This window comes from Ceratotherium simum, chromosome 8 (genome assembly GCF_057802395.1).
Source record: "Ceratotherium simum simum isolate JZ-2026a chromosome 8, ASM5780239v1, whole genome shotgun sequence".
Lineage (NCBI taxonomy): Eukaryota > Metazoa > Chordata > Mammalia > Perissodactyla > Rhinocerotidae > Ceratotherium > Ceratotherium simum.
Window position 1 is genome coordinate 43,531,757 of NC_141907.1, and position 20,759 is coordinate 43,552,515.

Below are 20,759 nucleotides of genomic sequence, written 5' to 3' on the forward strand. Positions count from 1 at the left end.
TATTCCTTTTTCAGAGGTGAGACTGAGGCCTGAGCCTGTCCCCAGCCTTAAAGGAGCCCAAGAGAAGATCTGAAGGTGCAGGGAGATCCCAAGCCTGAGTCTCAAATTGAACTACACACTGCACCAGGTACCATAACCCTGAACCTACATCACCCTGCACTAAGACTCTTCACTAATATCAGTGGGAAGAAAGAGAGGGCCCTGTGGTAGGCAGAATAACGGTGCCACTAAAAGGACTGTGCCCTAATCCCTGGAACCTGGGAATACGTTACCTCACATGGCAAAAAGGGACTTGGCAGATGTGATTAAGGTTAAAGATCTTGAGATGGGGAGATTATCCTAGATTATCTGGGTGGGTAGAATGTAATCATGAGTCTTTAAAAGCAGAGGACCTTTCCTGGCTGTGGTCAGAGAAATATGAAACAGAAGAAGGGACAGAAAGATGCAATGTTGCTAGTTTTGAAGGTGGGTCACAAGCCAAGGAATGTGGACACCCTCTAGAAGCTTGAAAACACAAGGAAACAGATTGTCCCCTAAAGCCTCCAGAAAGGAATGCAGCCCTACTGACACCTTAATTTTAGCCCAGTGAGACCTATATGGAACTTCTGAGCTATAGGGATTATAAGATAATATATTCATACTGTTTTAAGCCATTAAGTTTGTGGTAATTTGTATGGCAGCTATAGAAATTTAATAGAGGTCCAAAATCTCTAGCTGCTCTTGATGAATCTGCCTTTCCCAAATGCTTTCTCCCTCAATATTTACAATAATCTGCCTATGAAATAATCAAGATTAATCCCATTATGCCCTACTTTCCTTTTATATCAGTCACCAGGAGAGGCCTAAGACTCCCAGGTCCTCCCCCATTACATACATCCCCATATATATACTTTTGTCCCTATATACCCTATGTATTCCTACACTGATCCCTTTTGCCTTGCCCAATTTCCAAAATCCTTTAACTATGGCCTCTGGAACTCACAGTATATCGTTAGCAAAATATCCTGTCTCCTCACTATTGCTGCACACTCTCTTCACCTTCCTTGCAGCAACTGAAACCTCACTCCTGTAGGAGTTCTGCTGTAGCTCCAGTTCTTTCAAATGATGGCTGTTCTTCTCTCCCATATTCCCTTTTCTCCCCTCCCTAAAATCCCTAGCTTTGAATCTCGCGCCTCCGGACTACATCAGCTCTTTTCCTCTCCTTGTTGTAACCATTCATAAACCCCCAGAACAAGCCCTCTCATTCCCCGAGGGCTGTTCTTCTCTCTGATACCTCTTTTGTCATTGTTTTTGGATTTTAATATCTACATAAATGATCCTCCCAACCTCTTGGCCAGTCAGTTCTTTGATCTCCTCTCCTCCAACAATCCTGTGTTCCATCCTACCTCCCTCTCACTCCCCTGGAGTTACTCTAGAACTCAACATTACAAAGAAGCACACGTCCCTCCATACACTCAAATTCAAGCACCTTATCCCTCTACATCTCACATAAGCTGGGATAGCATGTGGTCTGCTTGATTCAAAACCACAAAAATAAAAACACAAGCATTTTTTTTAACTGGCAATATAGGACTATGAAAATACTAGGCTTAGGGTTAGTTCATGAGATATTTTAATTACAACTAATATGTATAAATATAATGACAAAGTTTTGATATATTATATATACTTCATCAATGAGACCACTTGACTCATATAAAATACCACTAAAAATATGTCAATTTTCAAGGCCACAAGTATTCCTCTTTTTGCAGTGTAATCACTTCATAAAAAAGACAGTTGTCTTGACATATTAAAACTTGTCTAAACTGCCAGGTTGCTTTTGTGTAGCCAAGTAGGCCAAGCAAGTTCACAACATCTGAAAACTAGTTCAAATAAGTTTAGATGCATCCTGAACCACAGATTATTCAGAAAACAACTACCATAAAGCATTTTTTCTTCACTAAAATAATCATTATATCTATACTTTATATTTGAGATAAAATTTACTCCCTTTAAATTGTACGATTTTGCAATATATGACATATATATATTTGCTATCCATTTCCACTTTTATCTCTATCCCTACTTACTTTCAAATAAATAAATATACATGGGTATATTTAGTTCCTTAGTTGACTAATATTTTTTTAACCCACTGCCTGATTGCTTGATCCTTACCTGAAATGACAAGGTCTGGGAAAATAGTAGGCCAAGACCCTATCTGAATCTGTGGAGTAGCAAGGGAGATGGGGCTCAAACTGCACAGACACATCTTTCTTCGCAGCATGCAAGTAGGAGTAATTAAGGATTTAAGAGAGGATGTATAAATGGCACACTAATTCACAGCCAGAAGGCCTAGGACCAGGTTTCACAGGGTGCAATTTGGACTAAACAAGTATTATAGAACGGAGACATACCCCTGATACAGAAGACACAAGATTTGAGATTTCTACTGATTTATCTTCAAGTCTGCTATTAAGCCTATGCAGTAAATTTGTATTTCATATATTATATTTTTCAGTTCTAAAATTTCCATTTGATTCTTTTATATGGTTTCTATTTTTCAGAGGAGATTTATCTTTCCATTCTTTCAAGAGTACTCACTTTTACCTCATGGAGCATGGATATAATAGTTGCTTTAAAGTCTTTTTCTGATAAATCCATCATCTGGGTTGGCATTTGTTTATCGTCTTTTCTCTTAAAAAATTATCAGATTCTCCCGTTTCTTTGTACATCAAGTAATTTTGGATTATATCCTAGACATTCTGATATTAGTTATGAAACTTTAGATTCTAATAACATCTCCTGGAGAATTTGATTTTTTGGTTTAAGTTTAGACTACAAGTCTATGTTGCCTTCTGTGGGTGGTAGTTCCAATGTCAGTTCATTTTTCAAAGCCTTCACGATGTTATGTGGGTTTATCCTCTGCATGCATCATTCAGGGGCAAGGCTGAGATTTGAACAGTGGTTTATATCATAGTTCAGTTCTCTAAATCTTTGCTGTTTCTTTGGGTCCGTTCCATGCATGTGTAACTCATGAGTGAGGTAGGACCTTTGTGGGTTCATACTCACAATTAGGGAATCTCCTCTCACATCAGCTCTCTCCCCTCTGAGATTTCCCCAGCATGCTCCAATTTCCGGTGGCCTCTTTCCCAATTCCTCTGGCCAGAGAAATGGTTTTCTCTCAGGGTTTAAAGTTCTTGTGCCACCACGGTAATGCAACTTTACAGGTGGAGATCATCTTAGTGCAGGCTTGAGAGAGAAAAAGAAAAAGAAAAGGGACGCCCTTTCCTTGTCCTCTGGCTAGAAATAGGGGTTTCCCTTGGAGTTTTTGCTAAGTGCTATACCCACTGAGCAGTTCCATAATACAGCCCACCACTGGATCAAAGTTGGGTCGTGGAAAGAAAAAAAAGGTAAACACCATTACACAGACTATTCTCCAAGTTTTGACTTCCCTTCTCAATGTGCCTGCTATTATTAATTTTCAGTCTTCAGATAGCTGCTTTTTATATTCTACTGAGAGTTTTTAGTTCTAATCAGTCCAAGAAATAGGCTTACTCCATTTTGGCCTATCCATTGTATTATATCATATCCATTTCCCAACAGACTTTCACCTAATGGCTTTTGTAGTCACTGACTGACCATTATCTAGATTCATTATTTCATAAGAAGTTGCACTATGGTGAGTTTCTAATCCTATCACTCTCCCAGCATTTCTTATTAGCTGCAATTCCTCTATAAAGGTAAACTCTCTCTCTTACCTATTTGGTTATCCTGGAATATAATCCATGCAGAACAAGAAGATTAAATGGTTCATTCTTTCATTTACCAATGATTTTCAGAGTAATGAACTGGTGCCTATGAGAATTTGTTTTTTAAGTATTATTTTGAACTTTTAGAGTCTTATACATTTGTGTTTCAATCTACTGCAGTCATATTTTTTAAACCTATTTTTACGGAAAATTTCAAACACACAAAAGTAAAAAAGAATAATATAATTATTAACCCATCTATCCATCACCCATTTCCAACAATTATCACATCATGGTCCATCTTATTTCATCTTTTTTGCCCCTTCCCCATTCCTTCCCATCCTCCTTTGTATTATTAGAAGCAAATCCCAAAAACTATCATTTCATCTGTAAATACTCCATTATGAATCTATAAGTTACAAGGACTATTATATTAAAAAAACATAACCACAATATCATTATCATACATTAAAAAGGTGTGTAAGACCTCCACACACAAAATAACAAAACATTTCTAAGAGAAATTTTAAAAGGCCTAAATATATAAAGGCATATACCACAGTTAATGTATTCAAAGTCTCAATATTGAAAGATGTCCAAAATATTCAAACTGATCTATAGATTCAATATTAAGCTAGTCGATAATAATATTAAATAAATAATATTTAACTTGCTTAATATTAAGCAGGGAATTATTTATTTATTTAGGAAGCTGACAGGCTGAGTACAAAATTTTTACTGAAATTCAAAGAACCAAGAAGAACCAACGCAATTTTGAAGAACAAAGTTGGAGGATTTAAAGCTACAATAATTAAGAGAGTATGGCACTGGCACAACAACTAGACCAATGGACCAGAATAGAGTACAAAAACAGACCAACAAATAAACAGTCATCTGAATTACAACAAAGCCATTGCTGCGTTACAGTAGGGAAAGGATAGTCTTTTAAATAAATAATGTTTGACCAAATGGATTTCCCATGGAAAATAAAATGAACCATGAATCCTACCACACACCATGCATAAACCTAAATGCAAAAGTTAAAACAATCAAGTTTATATAAGAAAACACACGAGAATATCTTCTTGGCTTTAGGATAGGCAAAGATTTCTTATAACCCAAAAAGCACTAACCATAAAAGAATAGTTTGATAAAATGGACTTTATTAAAATTAAGAAACAATCTTAAGACATACTATTAAAAGAGTGAAGTAGGAAAGATATCTTCAATACTTAATCTAACAAAAAACATCCTAGAAATAGTTAAAGAACTCCTAGAAATCCATGAGACAACCCAAAAGAAAAATAGGCAAATGACATGAACAGGCATTTCTCAAAAGAGGATATCCAAATGGTCAATAGGCATATAAACACATGTGCTAAACCTTTTAAGTTTTCAGAGAATTATGAATTAAAATTACAATAAATTTTCATTACATATATAGCAAAAGAGCTAATATTAAAAACACTAATAATTTCAAGTATTGGTGAGGATGTAGAGCAACAAGAACTCTTGTACACTGTTGGTGGGAGTGTAAATTGATTCAACCATTTTGGAAAACTAGGAGCATCTACTAAAGCTAAACAGCCAAATATTTACCCTGACCCAGCAATTTCACTCCTGGAAATTTCCTCAACAGAAATGCACACATATGTATATCAAAAGATGCTCAAGAATGTTCACAGCAGCATTGTTCATAATAGCCCAAAGCTGATAATGATCCAAATGTTCATCAACAGCAGAATGGATAAATTGTGGTATACACATAATGATGTATTACAAAGCAATCAAAAAGGATGAATTATTGCCATACGAATCAACATGGATGACTCGCATAAACAAGATGTTGATCAAAAAGACCGACAAGAGAAGTTCAAAAATAGACAAACTAATGAATAGTGAATGAAGGTCAGAATAATAGTTACCTCTGGGAGTCCGTGATGACTGCTAGGGGGCATGAAGGAGGCTCCTGGGCTGAGGAAAATGTTCTATATCTTGATCTTGGTATTGGTTAAACAAGTGTTGACTTCATAAAATTTCAACAAAATGACACTCAGGATTGATGCACTTTATAATAAGCATGTTTTAATTCAATAAAAAAAGTTAAAAAAAAAAGTTAGCAATACTATATCAGTACCTTGATTTTTTAATTTTTTTGGTCATTTTACCTGCTGGTGAAATTGAAGTCTAATAGAACTAGGTTTCTACATTAGTCTTTCTCTTACTTGGGTACTAAAAGTCATATTCACTTCCTTTTTCAGTACAATTACTGAAGAATTGTTTTGATATGTGGATCCTTCCCATATTACGAGGGCAACAGAAAGTCTAGTTTGAAGTTAGATCCAGCCCAAATTTATAAACTAAAAAATTCTAAGATGGCATTTTTTCTTAATGTAAATATAATCAATTTTTCTATATTAAGTTCCAGATCACTAGCTCCTGCAGTTTGTATCTGGCAAAAAGAGGTAAGAAAACTTGAGGCTCCTGAGGTTTAGCCTCTAAGCTCAGTTTTAGTTAAAACTGAAAACAGCAAATCAAGACAAGGTGTCAGCATAAGGTTGTGAAAATGAAATAAATTATTAAATGCAAAGTGCTTAGAATATGACACCTGGCACAAAGTAAATGCTCAAAAAACGTCTGCAATTATTAATACCATTTTGAGAAGCACTATAATAGATCCTTGTTCTTGAATTTCCTTCAAAATATAATAAATTTAAGATAATAAAATCAGATCCACTTTTAAAAACAAACAAAGCATATTTATGGAGTTAAAGGAACACTTAGATTTTTAATGAAACTAGCTGAAGTGAACATTATATTAAAGAAAAGTACAGGACAGATGAAAATTTAATATATTATACCTAAGATATTTTAAAGTTCTAAATTATACTAATTGGTATTTAACTATGATCTTATGATTAAAATAATTGATGAGATAATCAGCAAGAATACTGTTAACATAAAGACCTCTTTGCAAAGCAGGTTTTACATTTTAAAGTTCTATTTCATTTTATCTCCACATTACTATAAAATGACTAAATCTATTTTATAAAATATTTATGTCATAAACTTATCATAGAACAGAGCATCTGCATTGATGACCACACAGTTAATCATAAACCACACCCAAAAAAATACTATTCAATAACAGTACCACCACGTAAACAGAGTTTGTGTGAAAAAGCACTTTGAAAAAAATACAAGGACTATACGTGTATTTTTAATGGAAGTAAATGGTAATTTAAAAGTAACAGTATTTGGACGTAATTTCCAGGTTATTTCATAACTGCTAAAGACATTTCTTTAAACTTTTTAGTTGGAAATAATTTCAAACTTCCAGAAAAGTATAAGAATATTTCAAAGAACTCCTATGTACACTTTATCCAGATTCACCAATTGTTAACATTTGCATCATTTTCTTTAGCATATAAACATTTTCTGAACCATTTGAGAGTAAGTTGTATATATCATGTCCTTTTAGCTCTAAATACTTTAATGTGTACCTGCTAAGAACAAGAACATTCTCTTAAATAACCATAGTATAGTTACTAACTTCAGAAAATTTAACAATTACACAATATTTTAATTTAATGTCTATTTTCCAATTTTTTTAACTGAGCAAATAAAGTCCTTTAGGGCTTTCTTCCTCCTCCAGTACAGGATCCAGTCCAGAGTCATGTAGTGCATTTGCTGCCATATCTCCCTAGACTCCTTTAATCTGGTACAGTTTTCCTCAGCTAAATACCTTTCAAACTATCTTATCTTTACAAGGCATTCTGCAAGATAAAATTTTAAAAATTGGGTTCTCGAGCAAGCTATATAGGGAAGTTTCATTAAAAAAAAGAGGTTCAGTGGAAGAGTTGGGGAAAGTTTCAGAAGACTCAGATGAGAATATATAAATTTCCTATCCCAGAGTGGCTTTTAGTATATATATATTTTAAAGCTTTATAACGAGGAGAGCTCTAGGTTTCTTTGAGATTGGTAATTCTTGGATTAATGGTTTATCTTGTCTCAACATTTCAAAAAATAATAAATAATCAACCTAGACAAATAAATCTGCCCCAATAATCTGGCCAATGATTTGATGGCTATCTGTAAAGAATGGATCCAGAGACAATAACTGTTTTCATCAAAATTCTCTTCGACAGTTAACAAAAAACACCCAATCCCAGCAAGCAAACCTTCAAAGAAACTGGAATTACTGTGATCATGCATAGACATAATAGTTATTGGAGCTACAACAGACCTTGTTCTTTAACTCAACAAACATTGACTGTGTGCCAACTATGTGCCAGGCCTCTGAGAGCTCTTTAAAAAACAGGCATGGTGGCGCCAGTAAGGTAGTGTAGCAGTTAAGTTTGCATGCTCCGCCTCAGCGGCCCGGGGTTCGCAGGTTCAGATCCCAGGCGCGGACCAATGCACTGCTCATCAAGCCATGCTGTGGCAGCGTCCCATATAAAGTAGAGGAAGATGGGCACGGATGTTAGCCCAGGGCCGATCTTCCTCATCAAAAAGAGGAGAATTGGCAACGGATGTTAGCTGAGGGCTAGTCTTCCTCACACACGCACAAAAATAACAAAAACAACGGGGCAGGCCAGGTGGTGCAGTGGTTGGGTGCGCGCGCTCTGCTTCGGTGGCCCGGGGTTCACGGGTTCGGATCCCGGGCGCACACCGATGCACCGCTTGTCAAGCCATGCTGTGGCGCGGCGTCCCATATAGGGTAGAGGAGGATGGGCACAGATGTTGGCCCAGGGCCAGTCTTCCTCAGCAAAAGGAGGAGGATTGGCATCAGATGTTAGCTCAGGGCCGATCTTCCTCACCAAGAAAAAAAAAAAAACAGGCATGGTATCTACCCTTAGAAAACTTATAATTTAGTAAACCCAAGATTCCTGCTTTCAGACAGAAAAGATATTATTTTTCCCTATTTTGGAAATGAAGCAATTAGGATTTAGAGCAGTAAATGTGCCCAAAGTCACAAAACTATTAAGTGTTCCAGAGGGACAAGAAAGATACATACTAAAATCATAGTCTTTTATCTAATATAGGACTTAACCTGTGTCAGACTGCAAACGAGCTCCTTAAGAATACCCTCCAAGCCTATCCATTGACTCCAAAAGGGCCGTGTACCTTCATACTCAACATATTAACTGTGTTACATTGAGTCAGTCACCACCTAGTTTCCAAATAATATACCCGTACTTTCACTTAAAAAATAAAAATAACAGGTCATCCCCACACATCAGAAAAAAACAGAAACTGTACAAAAGGTATATACAATCTGTTAAATGCTTAAGATACTATGGTAACATTAAAACCCAGTAAAAACTGAGTGTACTATACTAATTTTCTTTCTACAAACTCCCATATACATTCATTTTAGAAGAAAAGTAATAGGAGAATGATTTCTCTTGATTTATTTTCTATTTTAAAACAACACAGTCAGTTTAATTAGAATATGGGTTACACTTTCCAGGATAGAAAAGAGTATAAATAAGTCACTGAGAGTTGATACCGACTCTCACCTCTCTCTATTTCCCTCCTACTTATCTGTTAAACCTTAGCAATCAATCTATAAATACTTCTTCAACCCCGCGGAGCATAGGTCAGCTAACTTATTCTGTAAAGGATCACATGGTAAATATTTTTGGCTTTCTGGGCCTTAAGGTCTCTGATGCAACTACTTAACTCTGCCACTATAACTTGAAAACAGCTATACACAATATGTAAAAAATAAGAGTGGCTGTGTTCCAATAAAGCTTTATTGATACATGCTGAAATTTGAATTTCCTATAATTTTCACATTACAAAATAGTATTCTTTAGATATTTTTTCCCCCCAAACATTTAAAAATGTAACCACTATTCTTAGCTCATGGGTCAAACCAAAACAGGCAGTGGGCTGAATTTGACAGTGTGCAGACCTCTGATGGAGAGAACTTGCTTGTAAGCTGGGGCTGCAGTAGGTGACTGGCCCTTCTTTACCTCAGTCAACTGATTCTTTATCTCTAAATCTAAAATCTGACAGGAAATAAATAATTCCTATTCTACCTTCAGTCACTTGCAAATCATCTTCCTTTATCTCAGAAAAAAACAAGAAATTATAATTCTTACTTTTGAGCAGTAACTTTGAAAAACTTCAGGAATTGCTGAAAAGAAAATACTCTACATCTGGATATCAATTATCTTGCCAATGAATAACTTTTTACTGCTCATAAGAATGAAAATTCTAAAGATAAATAAAAGCTATCAAGGAAGGTAGCAGATCACGCCCTAAATATTTTTATAATACTTTGTCCTATGCTCCTTGCCAGGAGATTCCAAACCTCACTGTACTCATTAATTACGCAAAAAGAAAGAAAAAAAGATGGCATACCTCTGAGCTCAAAATGAAGATTGAAGGTATCTAGTGAAACTCATCAAGTTCTAAAGATTCATCTAAGAGGAATGTAGAATTTTCCAAAGGCATCTTACATTGTGACAGAATCAGCTTCTTAAGTTTCAGCAGCTTTACAGGAAAAAATAAAACAAAAAGTCCGTAAAACAAAGACAGCTGTAGAAATAATGTTAACCAAATTCTAAGTAACAATACCTCCAGTATTTTTTCCCCATCCATCTATATATCATTAATTGGGACCTCTTATGTGCTAGGAATCAGGAATGCAGCAATGAACATGTCAGATCCCATCAACCCCTGTGGGAGCTCAGTATGTAGCGCAACTCCAAATGGGATGAAAGGCTTTAAGAATCATCATGGTGTAAAACGGGAAAGCATGGCAGAGATACAAACCAGTCTGGTGGGAATTGGTTAGGTAAGGCCTCGTAAGGGACAGACATTTAATGCAAGCATGAGTAGGATCTGGCCAAATAAAGCAAGGGGGGAGGGGAGAGAAAGAATGTGTTTCATCCAAAGGGAACAGCATGTTCAAAGGGCCAGATGTAGGAGAGAATATGGCATTTGTGTGGAAGTAAAAGAAGTCCAGTGTGGCTGCTCAGAGTAAGAAAAGGGATGAGAAGATCATTCTCTGAGATGAAATGGGCAAGAGAAGAAAGTAAGAGGTAAAGCAACTTGCCCTGAGTCACACAGAGCTAAAAGGCAGAGCCCATTTTAAACCCTCACTACTTGACTGCAATATACCAGCCATTCTGAAACTCTTCCCAGCCCCCTGCCCTCAAGGGTCTGAGAGGAGGACCCTTGAGAAAGAAGATGAGGGAAAGTCCCTGTGGAGGATGATCCTTTCAGGGGCTCCTGCAAGGACCTGAGGGAAGACTGCCCTGGGCCAACAGCCAGCTTCCCTATGGACAGATAAATTAATCCACTAACTATCATGGGCCCTTCTGCAGAATGATAGAGAAGAAGTCAGTCTCAGCACCATTCTCAAAGACTAATTAATAGTTAACAAGCACTTCAGTATGTGTGAAGCTCTGTTTTAAGTGCTTTACACGTAGTAACTAATTCAATCCTCACAACATCCCTACAAAGTAGGTGCTTTTCTTACCCTATATTTCCAGTATGATTTTAAGAAACAGTCCAATCATGGCCATTAATTTTTATTAACAATTAAAATAAAAATGATCAGAAATGTTAACAACTTCTTAGCACAATATTAAAAGCATTTTAATTATCCTTCTATCAGAAAAGTACTATTTTAAATATCAATTAACAAAAATAAAAGACTTTACAACATTAATTTGGTTATTTCTTTTTTAAATAGCAGTTTTATTAAGGAAAGAGTTGGGGAAATTCTGTTCCTTGTTCATTCAATCACTCACTAGGATAGGTTCTACACATCCCATAGTGAGGAAAACACACCAAATTCCTGCCCTCACAGAGTTTTAGTCATTGAAATACAGTGAAGATTGATACCCCTTGGCAATTACATTTTTGCAACATATCCTAAGTTTTCGGAATGAACGAAGAACCAACAACCACACTGACAAAATCTGATGCAACAGAATAAAATCAAAACCTCAGGGGAGTGGATTGTGAATAAAAAATATACACATGTTAAAGGAGGAGGAAGAGGAAAAATAAAAGACTGCTCCACTGAGGAGCATGGGCAGAAAGAATGGAAAAGAATCCTTGCTCAAAGAAAGCACAGAGAAGTAGCAGTAATCACTGCACAATGATGAAGGTCCTTAAGGGAATTAAATAAAAAGTAGATAAAAATTACATAGCAGAAGATTCAAAACTATAATCTAGTGACAAAAGATCAAACCTTAATCCAGCAGTCTTCACAGTGGGGACCAGATGGTTTTCAGGGAATCAATTTCCAGATCCTTAATTTCCATAGTTACCAACCAGTTACTAGAATTAATAACAAGGTCAGGTATCATGCTGGTTTTCTCCTTTCCTACACTCTATTTTATAATCTTCCTTTTTCCAGTTCATAAGAGAAAGATACATCTCTCACACATCTAACATCTCACTACAATGCATTTCTCTGAGTTGTAGAAACATCCAGCACACCAATCAAAGGAATCATTTGAAATACTGATATCAGAGGAGTATCCTTTAAAGGAGGCACCATATATCCAAAGTGGTCTTGTCTTTCCCTGTCCTATACAATTCTGCTAAAGACAATACCTGACACAAAAAGCAGGTATTTTGGACCTGATGGGTTGTTAAAACTTCAGGAGAATAATAAAAATATTTGATTAAGAAGCTCACCTGAGAAAGAATCCAATGAAAACAGTGATGATAAATATTGAAGACAGCTACAACTTAGTTCAGCCAGGTGAAAAGCTTATGGCCAGATTCCTTACATATTTATCTAGAATTATTTAGAATTCAAGATCTGTACTTTCATTATTCTCTGAGAAATGAGAAAGAAATTAGTACATTCTGTCAATCACCTGTATGTCTATAACTTGATATTTTGCATAATTCCAAGGAGTTGAAAAGAGCCCTTACCTCTGTCAAATCAATGTCATATCTTCAAGTAAAAGTAACATACACCGAAGTTAAGTTACCATTTTATATTTTCTTGAACATTTATTGAGAAATATTTTTATTAACTTTTGTCAAAAAATTACTGGACACAGTAAATCCATATATGTATGTATTTTTTGACCTGGACAGGTCTTCATTCTTGTCCCATGCTATTATCCATTTCTCTGCTCAGTTTTTCATTCCTACATAGACTTACTAGATATAGATAAATTTAACAGTAATATACTATAAATTCTACTATAAATGATATGCCTAACAAAAATTTCAATAAATCTTTTGTATATCTCACACTTACTAATGAGCCAATATCTTTTCTTTTTACTATTAATTTCCACTGAAACCACTCTCATTCTAACACAAGTAATATTCATCCCTGGATACATAATTCCATGAAAAGAGCAGTCCCCTCTGAAGAGATGTATTTATAATTGTTTAATCAACAAAATTAATAATATATTTATGTTGTACTCATAGTAATTATAATTTAAAAGAAAATTTTTTCTTTAACAGTTAGACCACTATGGTCACAGCTAATAAACATTTTAAACATCAATTCATACTCTTTTTTTTTTTTTTTTTGCTGAGTAAGATTGGCCCTGAGCTCACATCCGTGCCCATCTTCCTCTATTTTATGTGGGACACCTGCCACAGCATGACTTGATACACAGTGCATAGGTCTGTGCCTAGAATCCAAACCTGCGCGCACGAACTTAACCACTACGCCACTGGGCCGGCCCCCATATTCATATTTTTTATTCCTAGAAGCATTTTTCAAGTGCTGAAAAAAAAGAACTGCCAACCCAGAATCCTATATCCAGAAAAAATATCCTTCAGTAACGAGAGGGAAATTAAAACATCTGCAGATGAAGGAAAACTAAGAGAATTTTCACCAGGAGATCCTACCCTAAAATTCTATAGGAAATTCTTCAAACAGAAAGGAAATGATAAAAGAAGGAACACTGGAAAATCAGGAAGGAAGAAAGGAAAGAGAATATGGGTAAATACAATAGACTTTTCTTCTCTTCTTAAGTCTCCTATATTATTTTTGATGGTTTAAGCAAAAATTATAACACTGTGTGTGATATGGTTCTCAATGTATGTAAAGAAAATACAAAAGGCAATTATATTAGAATTGGGAGTAAAGGGACTTAACAATTAGTAGACTGTAATAAATTATGTATAAATAATACAATATGTACAGCAACTACAAAAAAGCTATTCAAAGAGACACAATCAAAACATTATAGATAAATCAAGACGGAATCCCACAAAGTTCAACTAACCCACAGGCTTCTTTCTCCCTCTCTTACTACTACTGTAAAAGGAGTTGAGTTAAAGCACAAGATACTGTTCCCAGGCAGGACAGGTATTGTTCAAGTTTGAGGACACTATTAGTCACATAAGCAAGAGAATTTTCAAAGCACTTAATAATATCGGCTTTGATATTACTCTCATACATTGTTGGTGGGAATATAAATTGGTACAAACTTACGGAGAACAATACATCAATATCCTAACAAAATTACAATTGGCTGGGCAATATAGTGGGTTATAACCAGCATTTTTAACATGAAACAGGATAGGGAAAAAAAGCTAGAGTACAAAACACCTAGTAATGATAAGGGTATTTCCCAAAGCTGTTGTTTCAGATATGTGTTTATGAGTGTGCATGTGTGTACTGGGTCAAAACATAAAATATATTTCTTACTATAGGTTGTGGTCAAAGAAGTCTGGAAGCCATTGTTTCAGCTGGAAAAGACAGCCTGAGACAAAGGGACAAGTTGACACTTTGGGAACGGAGAGTTCAATGGCAGAAATGTGAAGAAGTGAAAGCAAAGTAAGGCATATAACGAGATAAAGCAAACACAAGCTGGTAAGTTAACCAAGCTACACAGAGCCACAAGAAAACATGGCCTATTTGGGGTGAATGCATGGGAGAAGAGGAAGGGAGAGTGTTTATCTGACCAGTGCCAAAAAAGAGACAGAAGAGATCCAGCAAAGTTTGTCCCACAGGGTGTTAGTTCCTAAAAGGAATTCTAAATATTTCCTGTTTTCCTCAATGACACTATTTTCGTTGCTTACTTTTGTAAGGTAAATTTTAAATTACTTATATGGTTTACATTTGTGGTTCACATTATATTTCTATTAAACAATGCTGGTTTGGACCTGGAGTACTATTTTTCCCTTCTTTCATCTGCTGATTTGTCAAAGAGATGTAAAACATCTTCCGCTGTCGTTTTTCTTCTCTTTGCCATTATGCACAGAAACAAAAATTTCTGAATTCTCAACTGCATTCAACGAATACTAAAAACAGCCTACAAAGATGGTGTCTCCAGGCTTCTTTCATAACTTCTTGAAATAGAATGTAATAACTGGGGCAATACAAAAAAATTAAAATAAAAACTAAAAAAATGATGCAACAGTGACAATTTTCTTCCATATTCTATCACCCTTCTATGTGATTCCATCATTCTTCTATTTTCATATCATCTTCTTAGGAGAGATGGAATAAATGATGAGTCATGAAAAAAATCTTAGCACAATGAAACAGCACAATGCTTAAAAGGTAAAACAAAGATATGTAAGATAGAATGAGTTTTCTTCGATTTAAAAACAGTAAATTTTGCCTTTGTTCTTTGAAAGACCTTGAAGAATAACAATCATGAATTACTAGTCCTTACAAATAGTTAGAAACGTTAAAAAAAAAAGCGCCAAAAATATAAAATTAAATCCAAAGGATATTGATGGTATACTAAGGGTTAATCAAAAAATTACTAAGTAAAAGGGAATCAATAAAGCATTTTTCTTGCCTGTCCTGTCAAACCGTATTTCAAGATAGCCAAAGAGACCTAACTGGTGAGGGCTAGTCCTTCAAAGAATTTCAGCTAGTAAGAACAAAAGAAATGACATCATAGATGGGCAACATCATCAAAGGATTTTAAAAATTCAAAAAAATAAAAATAATAAAAGGATTTTTCTCCATTAGGAGAAAAAGTGATAGTGTATTTCACAATGGGTCATACTGTCACCAACTGAATGCACTGCTCAATCTTAGCATCTCCAAAAATGAGACAACCAGATATTATATGTACCTCCTGATATAATGAAATACGTAGTAAATAGTAATACTTATAAAATAGTCTTGTTAAAAAAGAATCAAAGGGGCCAGCCCAGTGGCATAGACGTCAAGTTCACACACTCCACTTCGGCTGCCCAGGGTTCGCAGGTTCGAATCCCAGGTGCGGACAAACGCACTGCTCGTCAAGCCATGCTGCGGCGGTGTCCCACATACAAAATGGAGGAAGATGGGCACAGATGTTAGCTCAGGGCCAATCTTCCTCACGAAAAAAAGCATCCAACTGGAATCTATCAAACTTTTAGATCATACATTCTTAACAGGAGCAATGTCACACTCAAAGAGTGAAAAGATCTTAAATAGTAAATTAAAACAGTTTCTCACTCTCCAAAGCACAACACTGTATCTGTCCCCAGGTCTCGGGTGGCAGACAATAAGGGGAGAAAGAATGTCTAAAAAGGCCCTTTAAGGGACCAATAATGAAAAAAAAAAGGTTGAGAAACACTGCTTCAGATCAAACTTCCAGTTTACATTAATATAGGAAAGGAACAAGCATAATATAGGAAAGGAACAAGCAAAACCACATCAGGAGGAAGTGATCAGACAAACCCACAATGTGAAACATCCTACAGAACAACTGACCCAGTTGCTTCAATATGGAGGGCAAAAAGGGAAAGCGAGAAGGCTTACCAATTGTTCTAAATTTAAAAAGACTCGGAGCTTTTAGTTTTAGAAATATACTTAGAAATATCTACAGATGAATGATATGTGGAATATGTTTCAAAATAATATTAGGAGAAAGTGAGTGAGTGAGGGTATAGACGAAAGAAGACAAGTCCTGAGTTAATAGTTATTAAAGCTGGTGATAGGTAGATGGAAGTTGATTACTCCCTCTTGCATACTGTTGTATATGTTTAAAATATTCCATTAAAAAAAAAGCATGTGTTATTTGAGGAAGATTTTGCTTTCTTAAGAAATTAGAGAGGAATTACATATAACACATAGTTTGCTCAAACATTTTCTATCAGAAGTGATCTACAAATGCCACTCCTCTTCCAAATAAATTGTACTCTTAAAAAAAAAGACTCGAGAAACAACAACCAATTGGAATGTATGTACCTCATTTGAATCCTGATTCAAACAAACCAACACCAAAAAGGCATTTTTTTTTTTTTTAAAGATTTTATTTATTTATTTTTCCCCCAAAGCCCCAGCAGATAGTTGTATGTCGTAGTTGCACATCCATTCTAGTTGCTGTATGTGGGACGCGGCCTCAGCATGGCCGGAGAAGCGGTGTGTCGGTGCGCGCCCGGGATCCTAACCCAGGCCGCCAACAGCGGAGCGCGCGCACTTAACCGCTAAGCCACGGTGCCGGCCCCAAAAAGGCATTTTTGAAACAACTGGAAAAATGTGAATATGGACTAGGCATTACATGATATTAAGAAATTACCATTAATTTGGTTAGATGTGGTAATGATAGTGATGTTATGTAAGAAAATATCCTTACTTTTTAAAGAAACATAAAAGTATTTGGGGTGAAACGACCATTTCTTTCCTTTCTCTCTTTTCTTTTCTTTTTTTTAAAAAAACTTGGAGAGTGAAAGAGATAACAACACTCATGTTTGCCTCTCCTCCCTTTGGAAAGCCTACTGGTTAGACAGCACAGAAGTACAAAAAGGAATAAATCTATAAAACAATGAAAAGAATGGAGAAGAAAGTTATGAAGACATGAAATGACACAGTAGATTTCTGGAGAACAGAAAGCAGATCCAAATGTTAGTAAGTTAAACAGAACTAAGGAAATCTCAGCCCAAAATTCACACAGAAAGGGACTACAGTGGAGGTCTGAGTTAACCACCCACGACTCTAGGCTCAGGGTTAGCAAGTAAAGCAGCTGAAAACAGGTAACCTAGGAAAGCTTCACCTGTCCTTTCTGTGCACCCCTTCCCTGGCTAAGCAAGGCCCAGTGTCACCCCTAGGCCCAAAACTGCAACACTCTTTTCTAAAGAAATCTAACAAACCGCTCAGAAAGAAACCAGGTCTTCTGGCATGAATGTTAGTTTCCATAGAGCCCAGGTCAATATGACAATTGGAAAGCTCCTGAGACTAATAACAGGTTCCCGGCTCTTTTGCTGTAAACCTAAATTTGCTAGCAGACAAGATGCTCCATCTATGTTCAAAGAATGACCAACTAGTCTTTTCATTCAGAGATGGCGATTAGAAAACAAATCCACCTTGGGCCGGCGCAGTGGCATAGCAGTTAAGTGCACGCGCTCTGCTTCGGTGGCCCGGGGTCCCCAGGTTCGGATCCTGGGCACGCACCAACGCAGCACTTCTCAAATCATGCAGTGGCGGCGTCCCATATAAAGTAGAGGAAGATAGGGACGGATGTTAGCCCAAGGCCAATCTTCCTCAGCCAAAAAAAAAAGAAGAGGATTGGCATCGGATGTTAGCTCAGGACTAGTCTTCCTTACAAAAAAAAAAAGAAAAGAAAACAAATCCACCTATACAACAAGAAAGGAAACCTACAGCAGCTACCTAAAATAATCAAGATAGTCCTTCAGAAATAAACATGAAGCAACAATAATGATCCCCAGACATACCAGAAAAAAACAGTAGCTAGAAAAAGACCAAGCTAAATAAGCAGATCAACTAACCTCAGAAGAATCACAGATGTATTCAGGGTACAGAAGAAAACTCAAAAACAAAACAAAACATCCTCAAGACAATCCTGAAGAAACTGCATTCAATAAAACAAAAACAGGATGCTATACATTTAACAAACAATAATACTGATTTTACTACACCAAAAACTATTATAAATGCTTTACAAATATGAACTCCTTTACCCAGAAACTAGTTATTATCCTCATTTTGTAGATTATAAACTGAGCACAGAGAGGTTAAATAACATGCCCAAGGTCACAATAAGTGGTGAAGCTGGGATCTAAACCCACACGGTCTGGCAGTCTGGTCTGGCAGTCTGGTTCAGTCGCATATGCTTTTAACTACTATACGATGTTACCTTTTGAAATGATACAAGCAGAAAAGAAGCAAAGCTATTGGAATATTAACTATGTGCTTACAGACATTAACAGAAAGGCAGGAACATATAGTTGAAAAAATTTGCCAGAATACAGAATAAAAAGGCAGAGACAAAAAACATGAGAGAAGAAATAAAAGACATAAGGATCAATCAGGAAAGCCAATATTCTGCTAGTGAGCATTCCAAAATGGGAGAACACAGAAAACCAAGAAATATTACCAAAGAAACAATAAAAGAACATTTCCTATACCTGAAGGAAGACACTTGCATTTCAACTGAAACGGCCTACTGACGTCAGAGAGACCAGACAGAATGACATAAACAACTCATACCTAGGCACATGACTATAAAATTCCAGAACTACAAAGATAAAATACTAGAGCTTCCAAGGAGAGAGAGAAAGGGTCAATTACACAAGACTCAGAGAAACATCAGACTTCTTATCACCTTGATCCAAACAGAATAGAGCAAACCCCGAAAGTACTAAGAGAAAATTAATTTGAATCTAAATTTCTACGCACAAACTATCAAGCAATTATGAGCCAAGACAAAGCCATTTTCAGACATTTAAGAAGTTAGAATGTTTACATCTTAAGTACCCTGTAGAATGAAGTTAATTTAAAATACATTCCAACAAAAGAGGAAGATATGGGATCTAAGAAATAGTAAATCTAGTCCAGAAATGCAGTGAAGGAATATCTCAGAACAACAGATAAACAGCAGGCCTCCAAATCAAGACTGAAGCAGGAAGTAGGACGGCTCTAAGAGGGATGTCTCCAGGAAAACGAAGGGTTCCATCCAACAAATACTAGATATTATGAATCACACAGGAAATATTTGAAGATATGTGAAGGTATCTTTTTCTCTATCAAGGAAAAAAAGGTAATTACAGACTGTAGTGGAGGAAGATGAACAATATAAAGCAAACTAGTCAGAATATAAAGCAAACTAGTGGCATGATTTTGAAAAACTTACTAACTGTAAGTAAAGATAAGCAACCTTACCTTGATGTCAAATATTTTATTTTTTGAGTTCCATTAGCATCATGAGTTCTAACCCACTGAGAAGAAAAAATAATCCTAGCTCAATGACTAACTGCAGTTTATCGTGTTCAGCTTTTAGAATCAACCTATTGACAAGGCTGAATGTCTTAAATTCTCATTACAGAACAGAATGTAAATGTTATGTTATCAATCTGGTCAAATACAAAAGAAAAGGTAGGAATGGAAATGCATGAGTAGAAGAGACAAGATGGAAAAACAGATAAACATCCTAGTATCCCTATCTTACACGGTAGGGATTTAAAAATATAATACCTAAGAAATTTAAATATTTTATTTACAGTTGCAAAGGTACTAATAAAAGAACTAAATATAATAATATAAGTTTTAACTTTTGGAATACAGAGAGAAAAGAGGAGATTAGGGACAGTATAAGTAAGCCAAATCCTCATCTTTCTTCGCAGGGAGTCAAGAGACAGAATTTGAAGTTAATCAGTCAAGAAATAAAAGCAGATTCCAACAAAGAAAAAGCCTGGGACCAGATGGGTTTACAGGAAAATTCTCCAAAGCATTTTAAAGAATTAACACCAAACCTCCCCAAACTCTTCTGAAGAACTAAAGAGGAGGGAACATTTCCAAACTCATTCTATGAGGCCAGCATTACCCTGATATCCAAACGAGAAAAAGACACAACAAAAAAACTACAGACCAATATCCCCAGTGAATAATGAAGTAAATATCCTCAACAAAATACTAACAAACCAAATTCAATAGCACATTAAAAAGATTATGTACCATGATCAAGTGGTATTTATACCTGGAATGCAAGGATGGTTTAATATATGAAAACCAGTCAATATAATACACCACATTAACAGAATGAAGGAGCAAAAGACACATGATGATCTCAACTGATAGAGAAAAAGCATTTGACAAAATTAAACACCCATTCA

At 35.9% G+C, this 20,759-nt stretch overlaps 1 protein-coding gene across 10 annotated transcripts in view; it reads right to left on the reverse strand.

Moving 5' to 3' along the window:
- CLOCK (clock circadian regulator) overlaps positions 1-20,759 on the reverse strand; it is a 119,788-nt gene that overhangs the window by 77,294 nt on the left and 21,735 nt on the right. For 3 of the 10 annotated variants that reach the window (XM_087434344.1, XM_087434336.1, XM_087434337.1), the window contains exons 3-5: positions 12,402-12,546; positions 10,107-10,238; positions 5,660-5,801 (exon numbers count right to left, since the gene is read on the reverse strand). The exons of 2 other annotated variants lie outside the window; for them this stretch is intronic. The gene's annotated coding sequence lies outside the window, so the exon portion shown is untranslated. Of the gene's footprint in view, positions 1-5,659; positions 5,802-10,106; positions 10,239-11,949; positions 12,039-12,401; positions 12,547-20,759 lie in introns of all 10 variants that reach the window. 5 more of the 10 variants (XM_014787441.2, XM_014787437.2, XM_087434339.1 and 2 more) reach the window with 4 other exon arrangements.